The 9,164-nt window shown below is 37.3% G+C and overlaps 1 pseudogene; it reads right to left on the bottom strand.

Moving 5' to 3' along the window:
* Nucleotides 1-963: 963 nt before the first annotated feature.
* Nucleotides 964-8,067, bottom strand: LOC149187707 (1-aminocyclopropane-1-carboxylate oxidase pseudogene; annotated as a pseudogene).
* Between the last annotated feature and the right edge of the window lie 1,097 nt (nt 8,068-9,164).

The following is a 9,164-nucleotide window of genomic DNA, read 5'->3' as shown; positions in this document are numbered from 1 at the left end:
AAATAAATAATATAAAATCAAATTTAATTTGTAAATTTTTTTTATGGTAATTATTTAAATATACATAATATTATATATGTTTCAACATTATTTTCTATTATATCTTTGTTTATAAATTCGAATTGACTGACTTCCTTAAGTGATTTGGTCATGTCACTCTAGTTAACTGCGATCAAGTTGGAATGCGTCCAAAAAGTTGTGGTCAAATCTTGATGTGTTGTTTAGACTATTCTTTGACTCCATATATGGATTCATTAAGTGATTTGGTCATGTCACTCTAGTTAACTGCGATCAAGTTGGAATGCATCCAAAAAGTTGTGGTCAAATCTTGATGTGTTGTTTAGACTATTCTTTGACTCCATATATGGATTCGGCATAATTAAAAACCTTTGGGGCACTTCGATTGTGAAGAGCTCCCATGTCAAAACTTGTGATTTCAATAAATCCCTACTAGATTCTAGACAAATGAGATCACAATATAAGTTGAAAAACGTTTTGATAATTACTTGAAAAAGAGATAAATTAAATAAAAAACGCTAAATAAGTCACTCTTTACTTCTGAATATTCCAAAGTTAATATTTCTACGATAAATGCTTGAAAAGAAGTTAAATTAAACAAGTGCTGCATGCAACCGATAGTCCCTGCCAAGGTCTGCCAGAACAACACAATACAAACGCTCTGGTTGATTTGACAAAGAACTAAAGTGTTCAATTTAACGCGGAATAAAGAGGTTGGAAACGCTCTGGTCGGTTTGACAAAAAACTAAAGTGTTCAATTTAACGCGGAATAAAGAGGTCGGAGAAAGCAACAGTAAAGCACTTCTAAATAACCAAAGTGTTCAATTTAAGGCGGAATCAAGAGGTTGGAGATAGAAACAGTAAAGCTTTTCCAAATAACTAAAGTGTTCAATTTAATGCGGAATCAATAGGTTGGAGAAGTTAAAATAGAATATGTAATCCAACTTTAATGCTTAGAAATGGATGCACAGTTACATCTCAATAAAGTATTCAAATTAAGTCTGCGTAACGGTTTACACAATTTAAAAGAGGATATGTCATCAAAGTACCTTCGATATGAATATAGCCTGCACGAATAAAGTTTAACGCGTTTACTGGGGAGTGGAGATTCCAAAAGAGTGATAACCACTTGGAAAACATCCAACCTGCTGTATCCTATCCTAATTCTGTTCCATGCATAGATCCTAAATATTGCGATGGAGCTCGATAAGAAAATACACAGGGAAGAGCTCTATTTCCTATATAGATTAATCTAATTCTAATTCTTTATTGAACATAAGTTTATAACCAGAACCAGTTGAAAGTGAAGCATTGCTGGGAGCTAGTATCTCCTCAAGAAGATTACTTCAGGGAACAGAGTGCTCTCATAGCCTCGAATCGCGGCTCTCTCTCGAGAAACTTCTGCTCACCATAGACTTTCATATAATCTTTTGAAACGAACTGTTATGAAACCGGCTCACAAAAAGATAGAAAAGAGAGATCCACGTCTTAGAATTCAGCCTCTTCGAGGGGGCAACCTCCTTTACATTACATAAATGAACAATTCTTGGATGATACAAATGACAAAACCTCCTTTCTATATATAGGAGCCTAAGGAGCCACAATATAATCCAGCCGACCTAACAATAATAATATAAAGCCACAAAAATAACAATAGAGGGATTCTATGGGGCACAAAAATAACAATATGGGGGTAATAGGGGCACAACAATATAAATAGGGGGTATAACTACAATAGTAATGGGGTAATCACTAGTATTATAGGGACCCAACATGCCCCTCTCCTTCAAAAAAGTGTTGTCCTCAACGCTTGAGCAGTTCTGGATACTTCTGCATAAAATTCTCATCCTCCCATGTGGAATCTTCAGCAGATAAGTTCTTCCACTTGATAAGATACTCTGAAATTGATCGATTTCGTAGCTGTCGAGTTCTTGTTTCTGAGATTGCTTCCGGTTCCAATATAATTTTTCCTTCCTCCTCAAGTTCTGGCAATATTGTTTGAATTGGGAGCTTGTCACCTATAACCTTCTTTAAACATGAAACATGGAAAACTGGGTGCAATCGAGAAGCTGCAGGAAGCTCCAATTTGTATGCCATAGTACCAATCTTTTCCAACACCTTGTACGGACCATAATACTTTGGTGATAATTTATTATCCTTCTTAGCTTGCTTTAGGGACATTTGCTTATATGGTTGTAGTCGTAGGAATACCCAATCACCTACATCAAAACTTCTTTCACTGCGATGTTGATCTGCTTGTTGTTTCATTCTATTTTTTGCCAACACGAGGTTATCCTTTAAGAGTTGGAGGACTTGTTGCTGATGTTCGATGTGATGTTCCACTGCCTGAACGTTAGAATTTTTTCTTAATATGATGTGATGGATGGTGGTTGATACCCATAAAGTGGCATAAATGGGGTCATTTTTGTTGTTGTATGGAAGGAAGTGTTATACCACCATTCAGCCAGAGGCAACCATTTGACCCATTATGTCTGTTTATCAGATACAAAGCAACGAAGATATCCTTCCAAACATTTGTTTACTATCTCAGTTTGCCCATCAGATTGAGGATGATAAGATGAGCTATGAGCTAACTGAGTACCAAGACAAGAAAATAATTGTGTCCAAAAATTTCCAGTGAAAATGGGATCTCTGTCACTTACAATAATCTTTGGGTTTCCATGTAGCTTTTGAACTGTTTCCATAAATGCAATAGAAACTGTACTGGCTTTAAATGGATGTGATAATGCACAAAAGTGTGCATACTTGGTAAGTCTGTCAACTACCACCATGATGACACTCTTTCCCTCAGACTTGGGTAAACCTGTGATAAAATCCATTGAAACCTCCTCCCAACGTTGGCTTGGAATGGATAAAGGTTGTAATAGACCTGGTGTCTTAATTGTTTCAACTTTATTTTGCTGGCAAACCAAACATTCTGCCACAAACTTTTGAATATCTGATTTAAGGCCATCCCAAAAAAATTCCTTCTTAACCCTGTGGTAAGTTTTTAAAAATCCTGAGTGCCCTCCTAAGGGAGAAGTGTGCAATTCCATAAGAATCTTTTGTTTTAGCTGGGAATTCTTACAGAGGTATAAGCGATCTTTGTACCATAACGAATCATTTTTCCAGCTAAATGTATCAGAAGTACTGGAATCTTGTTGTAGCTTTTGAATAAGTGCCCACACTTCTTCGTCATTCTTCCATTCCTCCCTTGCTTCGTTTATCCAATCTGGTTGGATAATAGAAATGGCACACAACAATGCTTCCACATCCTCATCCTTTCTTGAGAGTGCATCTGCCACCACATTTTGCTTCCCTTTTTTGTAGATGATTTCAAAGTCATAACCCAACATCTTTGTGACCCACTTTTGTTTCTCTTCAGAGGATAATCTTTGTTCTAAAAAGTATTTAAGGCTATCATGATCCGTTTTTACCTTGAAGTGTCTTCCCATTAGGTAGGGTCTCCATTTCTTAAGTGCATGGAGTATTGCCAACATTTCCTTCTCATAAATAGCTTTGCTTAAAAACTTTCCCTTGATTGGACGACTTTCAAAAGCAATGGGTCTTTCATCTTGCATTAGAACAACACCAATTCCATTTCCTGAAGCATCACATTCCAAAATAAAGGTTTTTGTGAACTATGGCGTAGCTAAGGACGGTGCTTGGCACATTGCCTCTTTAAGATGTTCAAAGGCCTTTGTTGCTTCCGAAGTCCATGAAAATGAATCTTTCTTCAATAATGTTGTTAGAGGTGCTGCTATTCTCCCATAATTCTTAACAAACTTGCGATAATACCCTGTCAACCCAAGAAATCCTCGCAGATGCTTTATGGATGTGGGGATTTTCCATTCCTTAATGGCTTTAATTTTGCTAGGGTCTACCTTAACTCCTTCATGAGATACAATATGACCCAAATATTCCACCTCCTGGACTCCAAAGAAACATTTGGATCTTTTTGCATATAATTGTTTCTCCTCCAATAGTTGTAACACCCTGTCAACATGTTCAACATGATCCTTCCAAGACTTGCTGTAGATTAGTATATCATCAAAAAATACTAACACAAATTTTCTAAGGAATGGTTTGAAAATTGAATTCATCAAACCTTGAAATGTTGAAGGTGCATTGGTAAGGCCAAAAGGCATGACCAAAAATTCATAATGACCCTCATGAGTTCTAAATGCCGTTTTTGGAATGTCTTCAATCTTCATTCTAATTTGATGATATCCCGAACGAAGATCCAACTTGGTGAAGTAAATTGATCCATGCAATTCATCCAGTAATTCATCAATAACAGGAATGGGGAACTTATCTTTAATAGTGAGCTTGTTGAGCTCCCTATAATCTGGACACATGCGCCATGATCCATCCTTCTTGTGCACCAATACTACTGGAGCTGAGAAAGAACTTTGACTCGGTTGAATTATACCAGCCTCTAGCATTTCTGCAACCATACGTTCAATTTCACTTTTTTTGACATCTGGATATCTGTACGGCCTAATGTTTGGAGGAACACTTCCTGGAATCAGATGAATAGCATGATCATGATCACGCATAGGTGGGAGACCTTTGGGAGTCTCAAATACCTTGGAATGATTGTCCAAGACTTTTTGGAGATCTGGAGAAATAGATGATTCCAATGTGGAAACATCTAGCGAACATAATTGTGCAATTACACCTCTTTGCTCCTTTTTTAGAAGCTTTGTCATGCCATTAGAGCTGATTATCTTTCCTGGTTTCCCTGCAATACCCCTTAATTCAAATTCCTTTCCTTCCACAGAAAATTTCATGAAAAGTTCTTGAAAATTAAAAGCTATTGTACCCAAGGATTGTAGCCATTGGACTCCTAGTACAACATCAGCACCTCCCATTGGAATGGAAAGCATTGGGCTAGTCAATACATATTCTCCCATGGATAGCTTGATATTATGGCACTTTCCAGAACAATTTATTGTTCCTCCATTTGCAATCATCACTTGACACTCTGGTGCTGGATATAGGAAGCAATTCAATTCTTTTGCTACCCTACAATGAATAAAATTGTGGGTGCTTCCTGAATCAATCAACACTATTACCTTTTTCTTCTTGATTTGTCCTTCTATCTTGATGGTTTGAGGAGTGGTAATTCCCGCCAATGCATTACAAGATATGGTCGGATTTATTTTTTCTTCATCTAGGCTTTGTTCCTGGAATATATCCTCTTCTTTTGACCTTTCTTGCTCCTTTTCTTCTTCCTCTTCACAATCTATGTAGAATAATTTCTTCTCAGCACACTTATGACCTTTTGTGTATTTGCTATCACAATTGTAACAAAGCCCTTTTGCTCTTTTTTCTTCCAATTGTTGTGGTGTCAACCTTGTAGGTTGTGGAAGACTATGGGCAACAACACTTCTGTCTTTATAGTTGTGAATGGTATGCTTCCTAGTTGCCATAATTTTGCTTTCCATTTTTCTTGCTAACCTGAATGCCTTCTCTAATGAATCAGGTTCCCAAAGGCGCACATCATGTTGGATATTATCCTTTAAAGACCCTATGAACACATCAATCCTATGCTCCTCTGGAATATCTTTTACCCTTATGTTCAATTTTTGGAACTCCTCAATGTGCTCCATTATTGAACCCTTTTGTTTGAGACTTATCAATTGGCTAAAAAAAGTGTTGCTTTTTGTATCCTCATAATGTGCTATCAATTCTTCCGTAAAAATTGCCCAAGTGATAAATTGTTTACGAGAACAAAGCCATTGATACCATACAAACTGATTTGGTTCCAAATATAAAGTTGCCATACGTACCTTTTGTGTGTTTTGCACATTATTGAGATCGAAGAATTGCTCCATCTGTAATATCCATGTGGCGGGATCCTTGCCATCAAACTTCCTCATATCGATTTTTGGAACATGGTGAGTCTTCAATCCAACATTAGAGTCTATGGAATCATGATTAACATTTCTTTTGTTCTCATCATGAGTTTCCTTTACTACCTTTTCACCATTAGTGACCCTTTCTTGTAGCAACTTCTTCAATTCTTCCATGTCTGTCTTCAAATCTATCTTCAAATCATCCATCTTAGCTTCCACTTCAATCATCTTAGCTTCTACGCCTTTCTTTAAACAGTCCATCTTAGCTTCTACACCTTACTTTAAACCATCCATCTTAGATTCTGTTCCTTTTTGTGTAAGGGACAGTTGTTGCACTTGGTCTTGTAATTTTGATATATCATGTTGCATTTCTTCCTCTTCTTCATGAGTCATGCTAGAGCTTTCAGGTTCCTTACTAGGTGTTTGCATTTTCTTTCCTCGGGGCATCAGTTACCGATAATAATTCTCTACTATGCCCTTTGAATTCCTTCAAAATAAATTTTCAAACCAAGCTTAAGCAAAAATTTAAGAAAATCTACACACCTTTTTTCACTTTGTAGGAGCTCGATATTGCCTCTGATGTATCTCTGTACTCTCTGATTATCTAGTCCTGAATTTGTGACTTGTAGTAGCCCTCTGTGTCCTCTTTCCAATGCCACAAGTCTGACCCAAATTGGATTCTCCAAGGAAGAGTTATGCGAAATCTCCCACAGTGACTTGATTATAGACTAGTTCAGTAGAGCGAACTTGTACGGCGTGACACGAGTCACTGTTTCCACCTTTGGATCTGAAAAACATCCACAAGAAACTGCAGTCCATCCTCTTTCTGTACCTTCTTACGAAACTGCAATCCGATCCCCAGAGAGAAAGTTATGACGATTTTCCCCAGGTCACCTGTTTTGAATGTAATTCAGGAGTCTGCAAAAAGACCAACTTCCTCAGATCATATCTCCGCAAATATCGCGCAAAAAGCTCTGAAATTCGGACCCAAGGTTCAGCGCGATTTCTTCTCAAATGAGTTTTTTTTGCGACTTCTGAAACGTCACAGAAAAAAAGTTATAGCGAAAATGCCACGATGACCTGTTTGGAGCAGCGAAACCCTAGAATCCAAAGATCTGATACCAAATGTTATGAAACCAGCTCACAAAAAGATAGAAAAGAGAGATCCACGCCTTAGAATTCAGCCTCTTCGAGGGGCAACCTCCTTTACATTACATAAATGAACAATTCTTGGATGATACAAATGACAAAACCTCCTTTCTATATATAGGAGTCTAAGGAGCCACAATATAATCCAGCCAACCTAACAATAATAATATAAAGCCACAAAAATAACAATAGAGGGATTCTATGGGGCACAGAAATAAAAATATGGGGGTAATAGGGGCACAACAATATAAATAGGGGGTATAACTACAATAGTAATGGGGTAATCACTAGTATTATAGGGACCCAACACGAACTTTGGATAACTATAGCCACTTTGGGCATTCATATTATTAATGTCATTTTCATTGCCATTCTGCTCTGTCGCCTTCATGATCAGCTGTGGAGCTGGAAACACCTCCGCATTGGTCGATGGGTTATAAAACGCTGCGACCGACATTCGATTCGCGTCCTTCTTAGAAAGCACGCGATGCCACATGCTCTTGCATTTCCCATTGGTCATCACCTGAATTGTATTCACGCGCAAACCCCATCATTAGTAATTAGATAAGTCATATATACACCGAAAAAACATTTGATATTTGAATATATACAATTTATATACCTCCAGCTGATCGCCAATGTCGATAACGATTGCGTGTCGAATGGGTTCGACGTCGAACCAAGTGCCGTCCTTCAGAGCTTGAAGGCCACCCACTTCATCATCTTGCAGTAGCAGAATGACTCCGCCAGCGTCCAAGTGGGGGCGCAGCCCATCGACGAGTTTTGGCCTTGGGCATGGCGGGTAGTGAGCCATTTTTATGCCAAAGAAAGGGGCTTTGCCGTCGCCATTGCCCCCTGCTATGGCTTCTTTCAGATACCCTTTCTCCAGTCCCAGATTTTCGCAGATTATATCTAATATTCTTTCCGCACTCTCTGCTCTGAACTTACTACGGAGAATTAGCTGCTCGACACTCTCTGCTCTGAACTTATTCCGGACTCTGAACAAGGCATTTGTAGACCACCGTGGATGCCTCTGCATATGCAAACAGCTGGCACTTGTGGGATGCACGACACTGCATGCAGCACACGGAGAACAGGTACCAAAAAGTTAGGACAAACTAAGTTGTGCTTTTGATAATATGTTCAGCTCTGCAATATGAGGAAACTTTGGATAACAAAAACTTTTCATCTCCGAAAACTTTAGATATTTTATTTTTACCCAGAACATAATGTCTTGGAAGCTGCGAAGCCCGTAATAAGACCCCCAACTTTGTTGTCCAATCAAAAATTACATAATCAATTTTATATTATTTTCTAATATGAAAACTTTGGTTAAAGTTGTGATGCACAGCGATATTTTTTGGTCAAACAAGAGACTAATACGCGGTCAACGCACAATCGATCGCGAAGAGTCCCAGGCAGGGACTAATAAAAAACACTAAATAAGTCATTCTTTATTTTGGAAGATTCAAAAGTTAATATTTTGATAGTCATTTACTTTTTTCCTTTTGCAGCTATTAATATATCATAACTACAACTATTATTACCGGCATAGATATATTTTCCGAACTTCCTAGATCTTGATAGATGTGAAGTTAAGATGGATATGGGTTGGTTTAATTATTAATTTTAATTCTTTTAGCTAAATTTTATTTTTATGTAATTTCATCAAGTCAAAAAGTTTTAATTAACAATTTCATAGTTTATTTTCATTTTTTATTTTTATGTAATTTGACTGGGTCAAAATGTTTATATAACATGATATAACAAGACATTAAAACAACTCTTCCATTCTTGGATGGGGATTGTGTCTTGGCCCAAAAAACTCAAAAACAAGTATATTATAAAATATTTTGATTGTGAAATGAGAGATGATTTTTGGGCATGTGGTATTGATGAGCCATGGTATTGGCCCATGGTATGGTATGGTTAATAATACCCATGGTTAAGTGGGGTGATAATTCATGGTTAAAAATCTAGTTTTATTGTAGGTATTATTTTGATTGTGAAATGAGATAAACTTTTTGGCATGTGATATTGATGAACCATCATATTAGCCCATGGTATGGTATGGTTAATAATATCCATCGTAAAGTTGGGGTGAATATTTATAGTTAAAAACCTGTTATATTGTAA

Source organism: Pinus tabuliformis, chromosome 3_1 (genome assembly GCF_031772625.1).
Source record: "Pinus tabuliformis cultivar Carrire ecotype Pingquan chromosome 3_1, CPIR1, whole genome shotgun sequence".
Lineage (NCBI taxonomy): Eukaryota > Viridiplantae > Streptophyta > Pinopsida > Pinales > Pinaceae > Pinus > Pinus tabuliformis.
The sequence above is the reverse complement of the archived record's forward strand: the minus strand, read 5'-3'. Positions and strand labels throughout refer to the sequence as shown.